Raw genomic sequence first — 22,531 nt, 5'->3', positions numbered from 1 at the left:
CCCCCGAGAAGCCGCGGCCTTATCCCCCACCCCAGTGAGAGAGAGTGCAGTGTGCGCCACAGAGACCCTCGCAGGTGGCACCGAGGATCCCGTCGACCGCCCGGCAAGCGCGGGACTCACGGCTCGGGGCCCGGCGGACCACCCCACCCCGATCGGACGGACGTCGGCTGCGCCTTCCCGGGCCTGAACGACGAGCAGCTGAGACAGACCCAATAGCGGGATCCGGATCTGGCGGCGGTGGAGGCGGCACTGCGGGAGGAAAAGAGTGCCCTACTGGGACCCTGGAGCGGTTTGTATGCCCGGTTGTGTGTGCAGAACGGAGTGGTACGGGAGTTAACCGAGGCCGGCCAGCCATGGTGCATCTGTGTTCCTGCCCAGGTGCGACCCCAGCTGCTACGGCTGGTGTATGACCACCCGCTCGGGGGCCATGACGGGGAACGACGCACTCGAGAGACCCTGCGTCGCCAGTATCTCTGGGCCAAATTGGCACAAGACGTGGCCGCCTGGGTACAGGGCTGCCGCACCTGTCAGCAGTGCGGGCCGAAACCGGCACGATACCAGGTACCCCTAAGGCCGTTCCACGTCAGCCACACAAATCAGCTGGTCGGGTTCGACCTACAGGGGCCATTCCCACGATCCCATCGAGGCAACCGGTATATTCTCGTAGCCGTAGAGTATTTCACCCACTACCCCGTGGCAGTGGCCATCCCTGATTAAACGGCCTTGATGGTGGCCCGGGCATTCGTGGAGCATTACGTACTTAAGCATGGGATCCCAGAACGAGTCCTCACCGAACAGGGTAGCGAGTTCGAGGCCGAGCTGTTCCAGGCACTGTGCCGAGAGTTCGGAATCCAGAAGGACCGAACCACAGCGTACCACCCCCAAGCGAACGGTACGGTGGAGCGTATGAATCAGACCTTAGTGGGGAAACTCAAACGTATGGCGGCCGCAAATCAACGGGATTGGGACGAACACCTCGCCTACGCCCTTTTCGACTACGCCACCACTGTAAACACGTCGATGGGACAAACCCCGTTTTTAATGATGTTCGGCCATGAGTCTCGTTTACCCACAGACCTGCTGTTCGGCGTTCCTTCCCCCTAGCCGGAGGAGGGAAGCCGCCCCGTGGAACACCCGATGGAGACCCTGCGAGTAGCCCAAGGCCGAGCATACCCGCAAGGGGAAGCCGCGCATCGGCAGCAAGAACAGGGCGCCCGACCCCGCATGGAACCCCCTTTTTTCCTGACCGGCGCTAAGGTGTGGCTACACACCTCTCACGTCGGGGCCGGGCAGGTGGGGAAACTGACGACCTACTGGCGAGGACCCTGGACCGTGGTGCGGCAGATCTCCCCCTGGACGGTACTAATCTATGGCGGGGAGAGGGGTCGAGAGACAGTGGTCAACGTCCGCCGCTTAAAACCATGGAAAGCGGCCCCGGCGAGAGAGAACCCCGTCACCCGAAGGCCCCGAAATCCCGGGGTACCCGCACCCCCCGTGTTTGGGGGCCTCGCACGCTACATGTGCCCCGCCAGGCCCCCGACCCCGAGACGCCCCGATCCAGTCAGGAGACGGCGCGGACGACGGCCCCTAAACCCTTCTGCTGCTGAGTTTGTGCCCCAGTCCACAGGTGCCGGAGGACGGGGAGAGCCGCTGGAGTGGAGGAGGAGGCCGCCGCAGGAGCTACAGAGGACGGAGCCACCTGCCCCGAGACCAGCCACGAGGAACGGACGGATCCCCCGGACCCCGCAGCGTTTCCTCGTGAGCGCGGCCCAAGCAAGGTGCTCGAGTCAATCCGAGACGGGGACCGGCACCTCGGGGGGCTATGTGATGCCGCCACCACGAATCCGCTCGGCGGGTGCCCCATCTACGACCTCGCCACCACCAAGCGACGGAGCCGGCCCCGCTTCCCCCTCACCTCACCTCATATAGACACACCCGCACGCATTTCCCCCCACATAGAGCTCCGAGGGGAGGTCACCTGGCTGACCGGTTTTCACCCGAGAAGCCCTTACCGGGATAATCTTCACAGTTTCCTGCGGCCAGGGAATTGGACGACCTCCCCCGACGCTAATTCGCACCGCGGTGCTGTGACCGGCATTAAGATTGCATGGTCGCGGCAAGGGGCCACTCGGCCACCGCGGTTGAAATGCACCCCACACACACGCGTATCGATGGGGCAGGCAGAGGAGGAGCGAGACGACTAATTGGCATGACAAAGGCGCCGTGCACCGGCGCGGTCAGACCGACCACCCATTATTATGGAGGGGCATAAGAATAGGACTAATTTGAATACGCGCCGCGCATAAGCATTGTCATGGAGGAGCATAATTAGAATAAGCGCCGCGCATAAAGCATTGTTATGGAGGAGCATAATTAGAATAAGCGCCGCGCATATGTATTGTTATGGAGGAGGATAATTAGAATAAGCGCCGCGCATAAGGGCCCGGGGGGACGGGGGAGAGAGGATAAAAAGCGGATGTAGCGAGGTAGAGACTCTCTTGCTCCGGAGTCAGGCCACGAGACGCTCTCCAGCCCAGCGACTCGGACGTCCGTGCGACGCATCGAGGTACACAGTGGGGACGGGATCAGCGGAACGCCGTGGGCACCTAATCGTGAGTAAGTGGAAAGGGGATATTGGGAAAGAGACTAGAGCGTCCAGAGCCGCCTAGATCATATCCCTCCGATAGATTGGGTACAGACCCAGGGACGATAACATAGGCCTGCCACGCCGATCGATACTGACCCAACAGTAAAGCACAGTCGCCGAGAATGAACCATTAATAACTCAGCGCGGCCTCGTGTGATCTCGCTGAGAAGTGTGAACGCGTGTGGTGCTGTGTATACAGCGGCTCGCCTCGTGGGAGCGCTGTGCACAGCGGCGCAAGAGAGGGTGTCGCGTTTGAAGTGCACGGAGCTGCGTGTGTGTGTGTGGGTGTGCGTACGTTCGCTACTTGTATGATACAGGTGCGCGATCATAACGTGAATATTCAGTGTTGGGACGAGTACCGTGTGGAGCTGCGTGAGTGCGCGTACGTTCACTACGTGTCGGATACAGGTGCGCATTGGTAACGTGGTTATTCGACGTGGAGGCGAGTGCTGCACAGGGCTGTAGACGGGCACACGCTCGCAGCGTGCGAGAGCTGTACGTAGTGGTGTAAAAAAAGGGGGAGCATGCCGTTTGATTGATGATGCTGTGCGTACGTATGCTTGCAGCCAGTGGCGGCTGGTGATATTTATTTTTGGGGGGGCGCATTTTTTAAATTTTATTGAGGGGGGCAAATAAATATAAAGCAGTACCAAAAGCCATTTTGACTACTTGAATATAAATTTTGATGATCTTTATTTACATTTCAGACCAAAAGAAGTACCAAAAAGCATGTTTCCTACTTGAACATAAATGTTTCTCTTTTATATACATTTCAGACCAAAGTACCAAAAAGCATGTTTCCTACTTGAACATAAATGTTTCTCTTTTATATACATTTCAGACCAAAGTACCAAAAAGCATGTTTCCTACTTGAACATAAAAACGTTAGTTTCATGCTATTATCAATATGGCTGCGGCTACTTTCATGACGTTTGCATTTGTCAGAGAGATGTTTGAGGTCTCTTACCCCCGTCGTTGTCCACAAAACTTCAGTGCCGACACTTTGAAATAAAAGACAGGGAAAACAAAAAAGAGAATTGCTAACATCACATCCAGCCAGCCACCTCCGTTTCTCATAACAAGCGCGGGTGAAGCTTCGTGTGTAGCTTCGTCCTCTGTCACTGGCCTGCTGCTGGATTTATAAATCGGGTTGGTCCGGTCCGAGATCCTTTATCTTTTATATTTCTTCCAGCGAAAGCCTTGTGAAAGGGTTTTTTTGTAAATAAATTACAGAATTTGGATGAACTGCTGCCATTGTTTACACAAAAAATGTGATCAGCCTAGCAAGTGTCAAAGTGGTGTCGCCTTCGCACTCGCAGTAGTGGCCTACAGCGTAAATTTGAATGACAGGTGACGAGAACCAATCAGATTGGATAAAATAACATGTATCCAATTCTGATTGGCCAGGGACGCAACGACTTGCGCCCCGAGGAGAATCTTTAAGAAACCAATTAGAGACCAGCTTCAGGTCACATGCTGTCCGAAAATGTAAAGTCTCACATAGACATCCATTTGTCCGGCGCCCCGCATAAAACACATTGAAAAACATAGAAAATAGTTGACCGATTAAAGCCAGTTTTTATTAAATGCTGATGCTTTTCTTACTACCAGCCGGCACATCGTATGAAAAAAATATTTTATTTATGTATTTTTATATAAATTTTGTATATGTATATTTCTGGAATATTGATGGGGGCGGCGCCCCTGCGCCCTCTATTGACGAGCCGCCACTGCTTGCAGCGTGGGAGCGCTGCGTGAGGCCGTATGAGTAGGGGCGTCGCGTTCGAATGCCGGCGAAACCCTAGCGGGTATTAGGGTGGTGGGGTAACCTAAACAGAATAGGGGATGGAGGCGGGGGAGACCCCGGGGGCCAACGGCCCCCACAGGGACGCTGCTCGCTAGATGGTTTTTGCTCCGGGACACGTAGGGCTTTTCTTCAGGAACACCATTAATAAACTTTAGCAGAGCAACGACGCCGCGTGGTTTCTGTGTGTGTGTGTGGAGAGAGATTAGGGGTAGTGCGCGTACGTGCCGACGTGTGAAGCGCGCGAGTATCCTCATCAATAGTTCGGAGAAAACGCATGGAAAGCAGAGCGAGGATAAAAACTCCACACATGAGGGCACCCAATTCAGGAATCGAATCGAGGCTTTTCTGGCTGAGGCACGGCGAGTTACGACTGCGCTGCCTCCCTGCATCAATAGAGACAGGATCTGCGAGACTCCAGCCCCCACAGCTCTCCCTTCTCTGCTCCTCTTACTAAGAAAACAATGCACCTCCTTCCCAACATCTCTTCACGAAAACAAAAAAATATAATAGAGTTTTACCCCTTTTTTCTGGCAAAAAAATGTAAACCTTTTACAAGTAATCATGTGTGCATTAACCACAATACTTGTGGTCAAAATGCAAACAAAAAACTCTGATAATATATACATTGTCCTTGAAACTGATTGGTCCACACATCCACGAGCCTGGGAGCATTTTTCCACAATGTCAAAACCGGTGCAATATTCTGGTATTAAACAAATTTTGTTTAACAGAAAAAGTGGGAAAAACCTATTCTTATATTTTATTTAACAAAATACATGATTCCAATGTTTATCCAATAATTAATTGTAACAAGCCAAAAAGCACCTGCTCTGCAGCTGTTCTTTTGGGCGTTTTGCTTCAACAATGGACGTCATGTTGGACAAGAGCTGCTCCTCAGGAGTACCTGTGGAATGAGACATTACACACTTCGACATTGAACCTCACTGATCATTCCATTCCGATCTGACAGAGGCCACTTAAAATTAATTTAGTTGTTTAGTTGCCATCAAGTTAGGTTGAGAACGCCGTGTAAGGACTCCTTGGTGCTCTTACGGCTTGAGAATAAGTCGTTGATGAAGCTCACTGTTACACAAGGTTTCCATGAAGTGGAACGTAACTCGGATTATTTAATTATTATAAAGTACTCCAAGTTCAACAACGTCGTGTTTTCGTAAGAAGTTGATTTCATGGTCCCGACTGGGGTCGTGTGCAGAAATATTTGCGTGGATTTTACAATCACCTGCCGATTATAGCCGACTGTGATTGCGATATTTTTACGCTACCGTTTTGGCAATGGCGAATCGCAAATAACTTGAAACACTGCCCTAATATGAATTGTCCATACTGCTTATTAAACATGTGAGATTTCAGGCAATAGCTCTTCTACATGGCAGAGCAGAATGGTACTGTAGCTTATTTAACTTCTAACTCATTCACTGTTACATTTACATCCTGTTCCCAGACAGATTACGTTTTTGGACGAATATTTTTAAAATACATCATAGAGCTTTCAAAAAAACTTTTGCTCAAAAGGCACTTGGTCTAGCGAGTGAAGCGGGTGAACTGGAGGTACCGGTGATGCGAGTCGCTCACCGTGCCCCGTACCTGGTCCACGCTGGTCGCGTTGCGCCATCACGGGGCGGAGGTCCGAGCAAGCCAGCTGCTCCCCTCTCTGCTGCTGACGCGGCCTCTGCAGCCTCTTCTTATGGAGCCCGCGGGCCAATCAGAGAGAGGCACCTGGCGAGGAGTCGCGTGCAGCTCCGTCTTGGGTTCTGTTTGTGCTCTCTGAATTGGCCGTGCGCCCTCTCAGCTGCGGGCGTTTGCCCCACCCTCAAGGGGCTCACAAACAGCCAGCGCTAGGCGTGTCCACGTTACCGTGTTCGAGGATGAGAGCGGGACTGACTTTTGGAACAGAAAATACTTTTACAGTCAATGTAAAGTCCGGTCGACCAACACCTCCGGTACTTTCGATCTGTAGCATCTGGCTGTCAATAGTCGCGGGGTGGTAGTGATGGGGTTCAGTCCACAGTGATGTTATCTCTTTTTATACCGCAGCTGTACTGAAAATCTACACGAAGAATAAAATGTATCTTTTGGGTTTTTCCTCCAATCGCATCAAATTTTTCATAATTTCTCTGAGTGTAGTCCCTTGACCCTTGCAAGACCCCTACAATAACCCCTGGTCGTATTCTCCACCAATCTACAAAGTCATCAAGTTAATGTTCCAGTGAATTTGGATAATTGTGCTTCAATAGTCATCCTCACAAGCATCTTCTCCTCACCTCAAAGTCCAACGATATCCCAATGTAATTATCTGAAATGGTTTGTTTCGTTTTCAGATGGGGTCAATGTGTTGTTGGTGGAAAATGCAGGCGTTCTCTTCATACTTAGTGATTCTCAATGCTGGGAAATGCGTGCTGTGATTGAGGCTTCACGCCATGGAGGCATTATGTCACTTAACTTCACAATGCTATTCTGCACGGGTGGAAAAAGTTGCCCGTTACTGTGTGGTGTGTAAACATCGTCACTGGGGAGACAAAGGCGGCTGGGCGTGGTGCTGGCCACCCACCCCCTCGAATGCCGTGCCGGCCTTCATAGGTACTACTCGCGAACAGCACTTGCCCCAACAGTCTGTTAAGGCTATATGGGGGATCTTTGTCTTTTTTGGTGATGGTGTGCATCTGTGTACGTGTGGCTGTGATCTGTGTACAAGTGTAGTGACATAGAATGGGTCACTAGAGCGCGTAGCGCTGGTTACTGGTAGAGAGCGGGAATATGGGTGTAGTAGCCTGGTCTACCAGCAAGGCAGGTGAAATGTGCCACTGGAGCGCGTTGCGCCAATTGCTGGCAGAGAAGGGACATTTGAGGACACAGGAGCCAGTCTGCCAGCAGGGCACGTGATAGGCCGGGGTAACGAATGTAGAGTAAAGTGACAGAGGGGACATGTGGGGTGAAGCCGAGAACCTTCTGGTAGGTTCCAGAAGGGGGCGTGGCAGAATCTTCCTGAGAAACGTTATTTAGACTAAATGTTGTTTTCCTGGATAAATTGGCATAATAACAACATATACGAGAAGAAGAAAAATGTTGGTGATCACAGAAGCTACACACTGGACAATATGATTATGGATTTGGAGTATCAAAAGGGGTTGGATAACAAATGCATTGGAAAAGTTAATTAAAACTGAAAATCCAAAGACAATATCAAAACGAAAATTATACTTACGAAACAGATTGTGACAATATCGTACTGTTATGTGCACCATAATGTTGGAGTCTGAGCAAAACAGATTAATGATAAATACGACATAAATGGATGGCATGAGGGAATAATTTGGAGTTTCGAGGCAGTAATAATTAAGATATACGCAAATTAGGATTAGGACAAATATGTTCACAAAATGTACAGGCGACAAGACTGCAGTACTTTGGAGAATGGAGCTTGACAGAGTACCAGAAATGGTCATTAAATTTGACTGAAAAAGTGCAGCAAGATGTAGAACAGAGGGGATTGGTGAAGGATTATTGACAGACAAATTGGTAGACAAGTTGGTAGACCACAGGTAGCAATTAAGGACTGTGGTCAGACCCATCGTGACTGCTCAGTAGAGGGTGGTGATCAAAAAGAGAAGTGAAAGTCACTTTGCTTGTGCGTTGAGACCTCTGTCGTGAATTAGGTCAGAACCAGTCCATAGTTTGTCTGTCACTGCTGCTGCTGCTGCCAGTTTACTCAAACTCTTAGTTTTTTCGGTAAAGTCACGTAGGTAAAAATTAAATTAAAGTTAATGAAAATAAAATAATAAAAATCACGACGTTTCAGAGGCAACACAAGTCTCCGTCATCAGGTGGGACCGTCACAGCTAGATTTGCTGTATCAAGTGATCAAGTGATACAGCAAATATGGCTGTGACGGTCCCACTTGATACAGCAAATCTGGCTGTGATGGTCCCACCTGATGACGGAGACTTGTGTTGCCTCCGAAACGTCGTGATTTTTATAATTTTATTTTCATTAATTTTAATTTCATTTTTTACCTACGTGACTTTACCGAAAAAATTAAGAGTATGAATCCTTGCAGTCACGAAAGCTTCAAATCTAGAAGTTTACTCAAAGTTGGGTTGAGAAGTACCTCAGGCAAGACGACCACAATGCAGGTATTTAGGAAATGTTGATGTTTTTTTTTTGCATATTCACACATGGCCGTGTGCTTTTAAATGAAATAATACGTGTTGTTTTCAGCCTACACTATTATTTGGTTATGATTGGGTTTTTTTTCATAATTTACAGAATTGATTATTGTAACTGAAAATATTGGTGACGTTTTAGACTGGGCTTGTAGCCTACATGGCGTGACTGAGATTGGTATCATAACATGTGTGTCACTGTGTGCACGTGACGGTGTTTATGTGTTTCAGTAGTCAGAGGAGTGTATCTCTGTCTGTCTCTCTCTCTCTGTCTCCGTTCTGTCTGTCTATGTTTGAGACTACACCCTCAATTAAAACTTAAAAACGAAACAGCTCCACCACACACCACTGCACTACCCCACACACTACACTCCAACTAGGTACCACACCACACCACTCCACCACTGCACCACAACACAATACCACAGCTCTACACCACTACAGCAACAAGTTGTTGTACCACTACATCACGACTACTCCACGCGTGTACACCTTCCCACTCACCACACTCCAAACCACACCATTAGCAATGGTGCCATTAGCGACGGCGTCCATAGCAACGGTGCCGATAGAACCAACGGGCAGCCTTAGCGACGGCGTCCCTAGCAACGGCGTCCCTAGCGACGGTGCCGTTAGAACCAACGGGCAGTCTTAGCGACGGCGTCCCTAGCAACGGCATCCCTAGCAACGGTGCCGATAGAACCAACGGGCAGCCTTAGCGACGGCGTCCCTAGCAACGGCGTCCCTAGCGACGGTGCCGTTAGAACCAACGGGCAGCCTTAGCGACGGCGTCCCTAGCAACGACGTCCTTAGCAACGGTGCCGATAGAACCAACGGGCAGCCTTAGCGACGGCGTCCCTAGCGACGGCGTCCCTAGCAACGGTGCCGTTAGAACCAACGGGCAGCCTTAGCGACGGCGTCCCTAGCAACGACGTCCCTAGCGACGGTCGTTGCTAGGTGTCCCTAGCAACGACGTTCCCTGGTAAAGAAAAATTAGGAAAGCATCAGAAGGCAAGTGGGAGGTGCTGGAAGGAATGATTGAATGACGTAACGAATCAGTGAATGAGGTAAGAATGTGTTTGTAGGTACGTATTGCTTCACGTAGCTTTAAAGTGCACATGGCCTGGTACAATCGCGCTGGTGACGTCACCACCACTTAGTGGCAAATGGTGGTAGTTGTGTGTTGACAAATGAGTGGTCATGTAGTGATTAGTGCTCTGTGCTATGAACCCGACGGCCACAGGTTCATTGCAGCTTATTGCCAACACGATTGAGGATTATCTGAACCGGTCCTTGGCCCCCCTAGGTCAACTCAGCCTCAAATTAGTATCTGGTGCGGTGTGTAAACATGGTGCTGGCCACCTACCCCCTCGCGTGTCGTGCTGGCCTTCATAGGTACTCGCCAACAGCATTTGCCCCAGCAGTCTGTTAAGGCTATACGAGGGATCTTTGTCATAGTCTTGTGTCTGTGTGTATGTTTAGAGCGATAGTGTAGCGGTTAGTGCAATGTGCTATGAATCTTAATTTGTAGCTTTCGTGACTGCAGGAATTACTCTTTGGTTCTTGAGGTAAAGTCACGTATAAAGATAGAATAATAAATTAAATACTAGCATACGACGTTTCGATTGCAACACAAGCAATCATCATCAGGTATAGAAGAAATAGCAACAAAAATCTAACCAGAAAACTATAGACAGACATATAAGCAGACAGATATCACCAAGATACATAGAGAGAGAGTAACACATCGGCACACAGAGAGAGAACGTCTCTGTGACGAGGCCTTAAATAGAGAGAGGGGGCGGGGGCGGAGAGAGGGAGGGGTTAGAGAAAAAATTAGCATGTCAATGAGTAGGACGACGGGTGGCAAGGTACGCAAGCTTGAAAATTAGGAGAGCGGGAGAGAGACACACTAAATTAAATAACCTAGCAAAATATCGAAATGTAATGTAATCCTACTCATTGACATGCTTATTTTTTCTCTAACCCCTCCCTCTCTCCGCCCCCACCCCCTCTCTCTATTTAAGGCCTCGTCACAGAGACGATCTCTCTCTCTGTGTGCCGATGTGTGTTCTCTCTCTATGTATCTTGGTGATATCTGTCTGCTTATATGTCTGTCTATAGTTTTCTGGTTAGATTTTTGTTGCTATTTCTTTAATACCTGATGATAATTGCTTGTGTTGCAATCGAAACTTAGTATGCTATTATTTAATTTATTATTTTATCTTTATACGTGACTTTACCGAAAGAACCAAAGAGCAATGTGCTATGAACCTGGCGATCGGAGTTCAATTCTCGCTAACGGTCATCACCAGTCAGAGGCGTAGCTAGGGGGAGGCAGGGGGGTACATATGTTCCAGGCGCCAAGGTAAAGGGGCGCCAAAATTAGGCTTACAACGTTACATTATAACTTATTGCAGCGGGCGCGGCAGCCTGAAACTACTGCACACATCTGTTGTGTATGTACCCCCTTTTTATTTTTTTTTAATATTATTTTTTTTTTAAGGCTTATTCTGCCATCATATATAATATTGTTTTTTTAATAGACACGGGGCCACGTGGGAACGAACACGCCCCCACACTTCCACAGAGGCCCCCACACTTCCACAGATGCGCGCATACCTCATTTCAAAGGAAAGAGGACATGACAGGGGGGGCAATAAGGTAATAAAAAAAAAAAACTCCCCTAAATTCACACAAGAGGAACAAGGGAGGGGGGGAATTGCAGGCGGGGGGTTGCAGAACCAGGAGACACGGAGGAAGAGATAATTATATTCTGAACAAAGATAAGCCGGGATATCAGATTAAATAATCACAAGAAGTCAAATAATAAGTACGGAATTAAAGTAGAAGAGGAATCAAGGGCGGAGAAGGCTCTCAAAATTAACCAAACACAACACCCATGGGAAGCGAGCAACACGGCCGCCTTTGTCTTTCCGAGAGGATCTCCACACACAGGCACCAAGCTAGGAAATGACACCCATAAAGGGGGCAATGGCTCAAAGGAAATAAACACGTCTTCGAATAAATAAGCGCATGCGCCGGGTGCTCCCACCGTGGAAACAACCGCCTTTGTCTCCCCACAACACGGACAAACACGCACGCGAAACACACGGACGGACACACACACGGACGCAGATGGTTCAGCCCACAGGAAGGTTTTATGACACAGCCTTTGAACAACTCGGGAAGCCGAGTGGAAGTTTCCGATATAAACCGAAGGAAAATCCATACAACTCAGATCGACAGGGGCTCTGGCCCCCATCACAGATCTCCAGGGCTGTGGCTCCATCTCTCCTCGTCGCCGCCAACGAAGAAGCTCCTGTCATTCAGAATGACGAGGTTTGCGGAGTAGCGACGCGTAGCTACAAGCCGAGGTCTGCACCACCTGAGAAGAATCGCTACCCTGAGTCGCAGAGCTGCGAGTGAAGCCAACAAAGACGCCAACGTCCACCCTGCCACGAACGAAGCATCGCTCCTCGTCAGAGTGACGACCAGCGAACAACCCGCAGGAAAGGCGGAGATCGCTGAACGAGCGACAACGAGCGACACCTTGCGCCACCGAGCGACACCGAGCGACACGAGCGACCGAGCATCTTCAAGGACAGCATCGTGCCAACTCGTCATCTAGCAGTAGAAAGAGAGAGCGCACGAGCAGCACCAAGCCCCGGAACCATCAAGCGCCAAGCAAGCAAGTTTCTTCAAGGAACATCGTGCCAACGCCGCTCAATCCAGCAGTGGAGAGAGAGAGAGAGCAAAAGCCGAGCGACACGCCGAGCGAGGGAGCAGCAGGAGCTGTTCGTATCCTACCACACCACACAAGCTAACGACACAATTAATATTACGAGGGGACAACGCACACACAGCACGCACACGAATAAGACTTTAAAAGAAAAACTGTCTTTTCGTTTCAAAAAGGGTGGCCATTTCGAGGTGGTGCGTTCAATATCAACTGATCGTGCAAAGCAGTTGCTGCCGTCGAGTTACATAAATGCATAAGAGTTTTCGTTATTCATATTGCATAATTGCATAATGTCACAACTGCATAAGTTTTTGTCGTTCATATTAGTTAATTGCATAATCTTGCCCATGAATTATTGACGCATGTTTGACCTGCATGATAGAATGTCACGTGCTTGTTAGAATAAAATTGTAATCCAGAAGCATATCGAGTGTTCCTTCCAAGTCCATGCAAAACTGTCTTATTCTTGACAACTGTATCCTGTGATGAGATATGAAAATGGAGACCTAAAATATTATAACACACACTAGGATAATCGGTAAATGAATCTATGATAATCGTGTTATCCTGATTGATAACTCTGGATAAACGAAACTAAGCAAATTATCATAACTGCACACATTAACATAATCGCAAGCCTCCGCATAAATTACTACGATTATCATAATTTATGCATATAATTACACGCATTATCATAATTTATGCGTATTAATACACACACTATCATAATTAATGCGAATTGCGCATTTTTCGGAAAATTATTAATTTTTATTATTTTCATCAAAATTTCATAATACCAACACATACAACATAATGGGTGGCGTCGTCCGGGATCTCTCGCAGACAGTGTTTTGCATGGATGATGGAATGAATCACTTCGTGTTAACCAGAATATCAGGATCGAACATTGCATGGTAATTGTGAACGGGCGGAAAACAAAAAAACGCCCTCTAAGGTTAAAACCCAGAATAGCAGGTTAAAACAGAGAGTGGAATTAAGATAATATCGTATCAAACCAATTGCATCCTGTGATAAATGGTGTTAGAGGTACGCACTCTGAATCGGAAAATAACAGATAGCTCGAGTCGAATTGACTACTCTGTGAGATAATTGTTTATATGCACTCTGAAAAGAAATGTCAAAGTAACTTCCGCCATACCTAAGATGCTAGGATTAAGAATAATTTTTGAATGGGTTACGGGAAACGGGGAGCTCGTATTTAAACGTACCGACCAATCTGTTACAAAGCAGTACAGTCAGAGAGACATATGGGAAGGGAGCTGTATCGATAACACGAACACACCTCGGGGGAAACTAATTGACTGGATAAAAGGTAACGAAGGCGAACACGATGTAAAAACTGCAGGAAAGGCAGGACAGAACTCATGCCTTCTCACACAGGCATACAGACAGGGATTGTGGAATGAGGGAAAATTTGGAAAGGAAACGGGAGAGAAATCAGTGCTCGCGACACCAGCGAAACTCACAGACGTTGATCCACAGAATAAATATGGAAGTAACATTAAATCACACTCTTGGGTACGTGGACAGAGTCCAGGGACTAATCGCACAAAAATTATGGATATCGAACAAAAAATCATTGACAAAGGGAAACCCTCACAATTCGAGAGAAGGGATGGAGAGATACATATGCAAACAAAAACATGTGAGACTGACAACTTCACAGATAGAGGGAGGAAAAATGTTAAAATAAAATCGCCAGGACATGGTACACTAAGGGCAGAGGCAAAAACTGAAGGAAAATGGCAACACGAGCGACACGGCACTGGGCGCGCACACAGAAAATGCACACCACTTAAACACAAGCGACACAGCACAGACCAAAGTGACAGATTGCCTGATGATAACTTGTTTGATGATGACGCTGTCGGCAATCAACTTTCGGAATACCTATTCACCAGTAAAACCCTTAAATTGATGGACAAGGCTCTAGTCAGAATTCCCGATTTTGACCCCCACAATAAGACTATGGATATCCACACACATATCGCAACCGTAGAAGAGGAGGCAATGATTAGAGGGCTGAGGAGACGGGATGAAAAAGCGAGTTTGTTGAAACGGACCTTACATAAAGAATCTATTCCATGGGTAAAGTCACTACCACACAAGGTTAGAAATGATTTTAAACAATTGAGCCTGGCAGTGATTCGGAAGTTTGGAGAATATTCGACACTCACTGAGGGGTTTTATGCTGTAAAATCGATGACCCAGGGCATGGACCAAGATCCACGTGACTACCTCGTCCAATTTAAAAGAGCGTATTATGCAGGCGATGTGAATCAATACCACGAAGGAGATAAAATGTTCAAAATTATGTTTTTTGAATCCTTGAGCCCAGAGATTACAGAAAGGGTGAGGATGGTTTTGAATCCAGAAACCGCATCCTTACGCCGCATAGAGAGCAAGGCGTACATGGCATGGTTGTACAGAGCTAAGAATCATAATTCGGATCCAGAACACAGGGAGAGGGATGAGGAACCCAGCCTCTCAGAGAGGAATAAAAATCACCGAGCAGTCCCACAATGCAGGACAGAGCAGAAACGCACGCACCCATGGCAAAATAACCCAGAGAGAGGTTGGCACGAGAATGAGAGCGGCACAAAGCCGAACATTCAGGAGAATCGCAGGAGGGGGAGGTTCAGAATAGAACCATACCAACACCCCATGCCACGACACACACAAGATCAAAATTACCCACAAAGATGGCGAGGTAACAATCCAGGAAAAATTTGGCACCCAAATGGGAGAAATACTGGGCTAAAAATGTACGAGAATCGCAGGAGGGAGAGGTTCAGAGCAGAACCATATCAACACCCCATCCCACGACACACGCAAGGTTCAAATTACGCACAGAGATGGGAAGATAACCACCTAGCGGGAAGGTGTTACACAGACCGCGGAGGTATGGATGCGAACATTCAGGAGAATCGCAGGATGGGAGGTCAAACACAATCGATCCAATTCCGACCAATTCCTCCACCGGCTATACCAAGAGGGAATAGAGGAATAACACAGAATGCGGTCCAAATACGTGATGAACCATCCACAGTGAGTGCGAGCGAGCGGCCAACACGCGCCCCACCCGCCGAGGTGTTAAACCCTGAGCAGGCTGCAAGTGACAGGGCTGAATTGAAGTGTGATCGGACGGTGGATAGCAGACAGCAGAGACAAAGAGAGAACACAGAGACACGCCCTGAGGAGCGCAGGCGTGAGCCTTTGAATGGAAAATATCCAAGGGAAACCAAAATGTATGTGGATCGGAGTGCTAAAATGGAGACGAATGTTCATGACATATCAGGAATGGTGTTGGAATCTAACACACTCGTAAAAACAAAGAGGGCAACATTACGAGGCACAGAATTAAGTCGACACACTGACTCGGCAAATGTGCATGTAATCGCAGAGAGAGCGAATGCCACGAACCAAGTGTCAAAATGGGTCGTGTGCGCGAATTCTGGTTACGTGCAGCACAATTTTTCACCACACACTCCCACGACGCGAGAGAGTGAGAGAGGAAACTACAAAAACGAACCCGAAAACCGTGATCAAATTATCAAAGTGATAAGTGGTAAACCAGGCAACATGAGGAAGGTAACGCATAAATGCGTTCGAAACCGCTACCTAGCGTTTCCCAGGATTTAACAAAACAAAAATGAATGTTCGTCAGAGTTATGATGTATGAGAACCGATGTAACGCAATATCGATGTTAACGGGTTGTTATTTTCTTTGCTTAATTCAAATGTAACCAGGATTTAACAAAAACAAAAATGAATATTCGCTGGAGTTATGATGTATGAGAACCGATGTAACGCAATATCGATGTTAACGTGTTGTTTATTTTCTTTGCTTATTTCGGATGTAACCAGGTTAAGATGGTAATACGTGCACGCGCGTCGTAAGAAATAACCGCCGAGAGTAAGGGCGGCTGATGGGATTCATGACATAAAAAGGGGGCATTACTTTGTTTGAAAATTCGCCAGTGGCCAAATCGACCCCTGATAATTTTCAAACGGGCGGACTGTTGTGTATGTACCCCCTTTTTATTTTTTTTTAATATTATTTTTTTTTTAAGGCTTATTCTGCCATCATATATAATATTGTTTTTTTAATAGACACGGGGCCACGTGGGAACGAACACGCCCCCACACTTCCACAGAGGCCCCCACACTTCCACAGATGCGCGCATACCTCATTTCAAAGGAAAGAGGACATGACAGGGGGGGCAATAAGGTAATAAAAAAAAAAACTCCCCTAAATTCACACAAGAGGAACAAGGGAGGGGGGGAATTGCAGGCGGGGGGTTGCAGAACCAGGAGACACGGAGGAAGAGATAATTATATTCTGAACAAAGATAAGCCGGGATATCAGATTAAATAATCACAAGAAGTCAAATAATAAGTACGGAATTAAAGTAGAAGAGGAATCAAGGGCGGAGAAGGCTCTCAAAATTAACCAAACACAACACCCATGGGAAGCGAGCAACACGGCCGCCTTTGTCTTTCCGAGAGGATCTCCACACACAGGCACCAAGCTAGGAAATGACACCCATAAAGGGGGCAATGGCTCAAAGGAAATAAACACGTCTTCGAATAAATAAGCGCATGCGCCGGGTGCTCCCACCGTGGAAACAACCGCCTTTGTCTCCCCACAACACGGACAAACACGCACGCGAAACACACGGACGGACACACACACGGACGCAGATGGTTCAGCCCACAGGAAGGTTTTATGACACAGCCTTTGAACAACTCGGGAAGCCGAGTGGAAGTTTCCGATATAAACCGAAGGAAAATCCATACAACTCAGATCGACAGGGGCTCTGGCCCCCATCACAGATCTCCAGGGCTGTGGCTCCATCTCTCCTCGTCGCCGCCAACGAAGAAGCTCCTGTCATTCAGAATGACGAGGTTTGCGGAGTAGCGACGCGTAGCTACAAGCCGAGGTCTGCACCACCTGAGAAGAATCGCTACCCTGAGTCGCAGAGCTGCGAGTGAAGCCAACAAAGACGCCAACGTCCACCCTGCCACGAACGAAGCATCGCTCCTCGTCAGAGTGACGACCAGCGAACAACCCGCAGGAAAGGCGGAGATCGCTGAACGAGCGACAACGAGCGACACCTTGCGCCACCGAGCGACACCGAGCGACACGAGCGACCGAGCATCTTCAAGGACAGCATCGTGCCAACTCGTCATCTAGCAGTAGAAAGAGAGAGCGCACGAGCAGCACCAAGCCCCGGAACCATCAAGCGCCAAGCAAGCAAGTTTCTTCAAGGAACATCGTGCCAACGCCGCTCAATCCAGCAGTGGAGAGAGAGAGAGAGCAAAAGCCGAGCGACACGCCGAGCGAGGGAGCAGCAGGAGCTGTTCGTATCCTACCACACCACACAAGCTAACGACACAATTAATATTACGAGGGGACAACGCACACACAGCACGCACACGAATAAGACTTTAAAAGAAAAACTGTCTTTTCGTTTCAAAAAGGGTGGCCATTTCGAGGTGGTGCGTTCAATATCAACTGATCGTGCAAAGCAGTTGCTGCCGTCGAGTTACATAAATGCATAAGAGTTTTCGTTATTCATATTGCATAATTGCATAATGTCACAACTGCATAAGTTTTTGTCGTTCATATTAGTTAATTGCATAATCTTGCCCATGAATTATTGACGCATGTTTGACCTGCATGATAGAATGTCACGTGCTTGTTAGAATAAAATTGTAATCCAGAAGCATATCGAGTGTTCCTTCCAAGTCCATGCAAAACTGTCTTATTCTTGACAACTGTATCCTGTGATGAGATATGAAAATGGAGACCTAAAATATTATAACACACACTAGGATAATCGGTAAATGAATCTATGATAATCGTGTTATCCTGATTGATAACTCTGGATAAACGAAACTAAGCAAATTATCATAACTGCACACATTAACATAATCGCAAGCCTCCGCATAAATTACTACGATTATCATAATTTATGCATATAATTACACGCATTATCATAATTTATGCGTATTAATACACACACTATCATAATTAATGCGAATTGCGCATTTTTCGGAAAATTATTAATTTTTATTATTTTCATCAAAATTTCATAATACCAACACATACAACACATCTACAACCTAAAAGTTTATATATCCCGCCACACACAGCCTACATGTCATGTAAATCCATTTTGGTACGCGCACCTATTAAGAACTTACATGAAAGAACGTCCCAAACAACAGACAGGTGCAGTCTTTCAGCCTTAGTCAGTGGCCTGTTTTTTGGTGGCGGAAACTACGACGGCCTGATACACACTGGAGTGCACGATCTGAAGCTGTTAAAGCTATCCATGAAAGACTGGATGAACTAGTAGGGCTGCTAGACAAATTATCGGAGGACGTAACTATGACGCCTGAAACCAGAAGTGATGCAGAACAGTTACAGGCATGCATATTACATTTTAACTTCATAGTCTTATTACATTTCTGGAATGTCATTCTTGGAAAATGTATCGTGTTCAGAAGCGCTTACAGGATCCTACTATGAATTTCAAGAAAGCAGCAACTGATCTTGAATTTTTGGAGCATGAATTTGTCAAGCTTAGTGATGATTTGAGCCAAGTTGCTGTAGAAAACGCCAAAACAAGATGCACAGCCTGGGGGATCGATGTGGACAGAAGAATTAGGCGACGTCGGAAGATGCCAGGAGAACTGGCAAGAGATGCAGGACTTTCAGCAGAAGAAGAAATTGTGCGCGTTATGAAGAGCATATTTTATCGACTTCAACAGGAGATGTCAACACGGTTTTTACGACTAAAAGTCCTGAACACAAAATTAGGATTTCTGCTGGACGTCAAAACTCTTCTATCTGACACAGATGTCGTTGCAATTCGTCGAAATTGCACAGATTTTGGAAATTTCTATGACACCGACATCACAGAAATTGGAGATTGCAAAATGCTGCTCAGTAACCGGGAATGAAGTTATACCAGAAACTCCTTTGGATCTTTTTGGTTTTATTGTGTTTTATGGAGACGAAATATTTCCGAATTTGTGAATTTCACTGCAATAGCAGTTTCAATTGCAAGCTGTGAGCGGTCGTTCAGCAAATTGAAACTTATTTTGTCGTATTTGCGTGCTTTAATGGGACAAGATCGTCTCAGCCATCTTGCTCTTCTTAGCGTTTAAAGAGAAACATTGGAAAAAACTGATTTTGATTACGTGTTGACCAGTTTGCGACAGTGAAATCAAGAAAAAATCATCTTTTGTAGACAATGTAAACCAGTCTACGACAGTGACTGAGTGAGCCATGTAATATAATTTCTATAAATTTGCTTCTTTAAATACAATGTTTCATTACAATTTAAATTGTTATTCCTTATTCGATGTAATAGGAAAATGTGATTAAACGGGGGGGTGCCAATTTTATAGTTCGTCGCCTCTGCCAATAGGGAGCCATCCCTTGACCGCACCCAGGCATCGATCAGCCTCCCATTGTATCTGTACCAGATGGAAATTTCTCCAGTACAGCTACTAAAGGCCTCATGAACTACGTGGTCGAAATAGATGTTAAATAATGTTGGAGCCACTGGATAACCCGGTCGCACCCCAAGGTGGACAGGGAATGGCTCTGACTCCCCGCCACGTAGTTTTACCCGGACCCGCTCACCATCATGAAAGTCCTTAATGAGCATAAGTAGAGGGTCAGGGACTCCGAAAGCACGAAGAACAACCCAGAGCCCAGGCCTGCATATGGTATCATAGGCCTTGACCAGGTCAATGAAGCAGAGATGTAGGTCTTGTTGGAATTCCCTACACCGTTGCTGTAGCAGACCGACAGAAAATAGTCATCTCTGCAGGACTGCCCTTTCCTGAAACCGCATTGGGGCTCCGCAAGCCTCTCCTCAGCGTGCCTAGCAAGGCGATGTTGAATAATCTTTGCCAGGACCTTTCCCGGCACACTGAAAAGTGAGATCCCCCTGTAGTTGTTCCAGTCTGTCCAGTGGCCCAGACTGTTGTTATGATGTCATCTAGGACAGTCTGTGCACAAACGCCACCCTCCCTCAGCATTTCGCTTGGGAGATCATCTCTGCCCGGTGCCTTTCCTGGTCTCAGACTCTGGATCGCCTTCAGTACTTCCTCAACAGATGGCACCGCAGCCAGCCACTCACAGACAGACACACAGACAGACACACAGACAGACAGACAGAAACACACGGAGTGTGATGATGATGACGACGACGATGATGATGATCCTAATCCATAAAACCATTCTCCGGCGCCAAAGATCTCGGACGAGGACGCACGGACGGATGGAAGGACGGAGCATCGCGGATCCTTGCACGAATCTCCTCACCATAATTTATTGATATTAATTTAAAACCACAAAACATAACCGATTCACAAAACGCAAAGACACAAAGATTTCCCCGTGTAGCCTCTAACAGACTGTAGGGGCAAGTGCTCTTAGCGAGCAGCAGCAGCAGCTATGAAGGCTGCCGGCACGGCACACGAGGGGGTGGGTGGCCAGCGCCACCACGCCCGGCCGCCTTTGTCTCCCCAGTGGCGATGTTTACTACATGGGAATCGAACCCAGGTCACGCAGCGAAACGCTAACCGCTGCACCACCGCTCCCCACCGATTTACATGCACACAGGTGTACATACACACACACGCGTGTACACACACGCGCGCTCACTCTCCCGGGGGGGGGTTGAAGGAGGGGTGACAATTGGCGGGGTACCAGAATCGAATCTCTCGCGCGACTTCAGACACGAGACGTTTGACAGAAGCGCGGCGATTCAATCGGCGATGATTGGTCGCTCGTTAAAAGTTATAAAAAAAACATCCACCCAGCCCGGCATGCTACGTCAATTACCACACGTCAGGGTCTGGGATCGAACCCACAACCTCCTGCGTACCAGGCGAGGTAGTCAACATCTCCTAGCCACTGTGGGCGTCAGGGTCTGGGATCGAACCCACAACCTCCTGCGTACCAGGCAAGGTAGTCAACATCTCCTAACCACTGTTGGCGTCAGGGTCCGTGATCGAACCCACAACCTCCTGTGTACCAGGCAAGGTAGTCAACATCCTCTAGCCACCGTGGATGCGAGGGTCTGGGATTGAACCCATGGCATCCTGTGTACCAGGCGAGGTAGTCAACATCTCCTAGCCACTGTTGGCGTCAGGGTCCAGGATCGAACCCATGACCTCCTGCGTACCAGGCGAGGTAGTCAACATCTCCTAGCCACTGTGGGCGTCAGGGTCCAGGATCTAACCCACGACCTCCTGCGTACCAGGCGAGGTAGTCAACATCTCCTAGCCACTGTGGCCTCAGGGTCCGGGATCGAACCAACAACCTCCCGCATACCAGGCAAGGTAGTCAACATCTCCTAGCCACTGTTGGCGTCAGGGTCCGGGATCGAACCCACAACCTCCTGTATACCAAGTGAGGCAGTCAACATTTGGAGTTCGGGTCTGGGATTTAACCCACAACCTCCTGCATACCAGGCGAGGTAGTTAACATCTCCTAGCCACCGGAGGCGTCAGGGTCGGATTCCAACCCACAACCTCCTGTATACGAGGCGAGGTAGTCAACATCTCCTAGCTACCGTGGATGTAAGGGTCTGGGATCGAACCCATGACATCCTGTGTACCAGGCGAGGTAGTTAACATATCCTAGCCACCGTGGCGTTACAAATGATTGGCGAGTGCCAGAGGAAGTCTCTTGGCTATGGCTTTGTCTCATCGGTGCCCTTAAGTCAGCGGCTCTCATCCTGTATAGTTCAGTGTATAGTGTAGTGTATAGTACAGGGCAGTGTATAGTGCAGTGTAGAATGATGATGCTCGTAACGAATTGGCGCAAACATTCACTAATTGTCCATATCGGGTGGTGGAGGACTTGACGACACTCACAGCATTTATATTCACGCCATCTGACCCTAGCAAAAAAAATTCCTCGAATACTCTGGAGTATACACGATTCATTATATTTTTTTCACCGATTGAGGGGCGCAAAGGCCGAGAATAAGCAGCCTTAGAGTCGGACAAAGCATCAAGTCCTTCGTCTGGAAGTGTCCATTTCCCCGTCTAGGAAGCAACAACTCCTCCATCTCAACAATGATTTGTGCCATGAAGACGTC

This window comes from Lethenteron reissneri, unplaced genomic scaffold (genome assembly GCF_015708825.2).
Source record: "Lethenteron reissneri isolate LAM-NWPU_2019-01 unplaced genomic scaffold, ASM1570882v1 scaffold_203, whole genome shotgun sequence".
NCBI classification, from domain to species: Eukaryota; Metazoa; Chordata; class Hyperoartia; order Petromyzontiformes; family Petromyzontidae; genus Lethenteron; species Lethenteron reissneri.
This window is presented reverse-complemented; position numbering follows the sequence as displayed.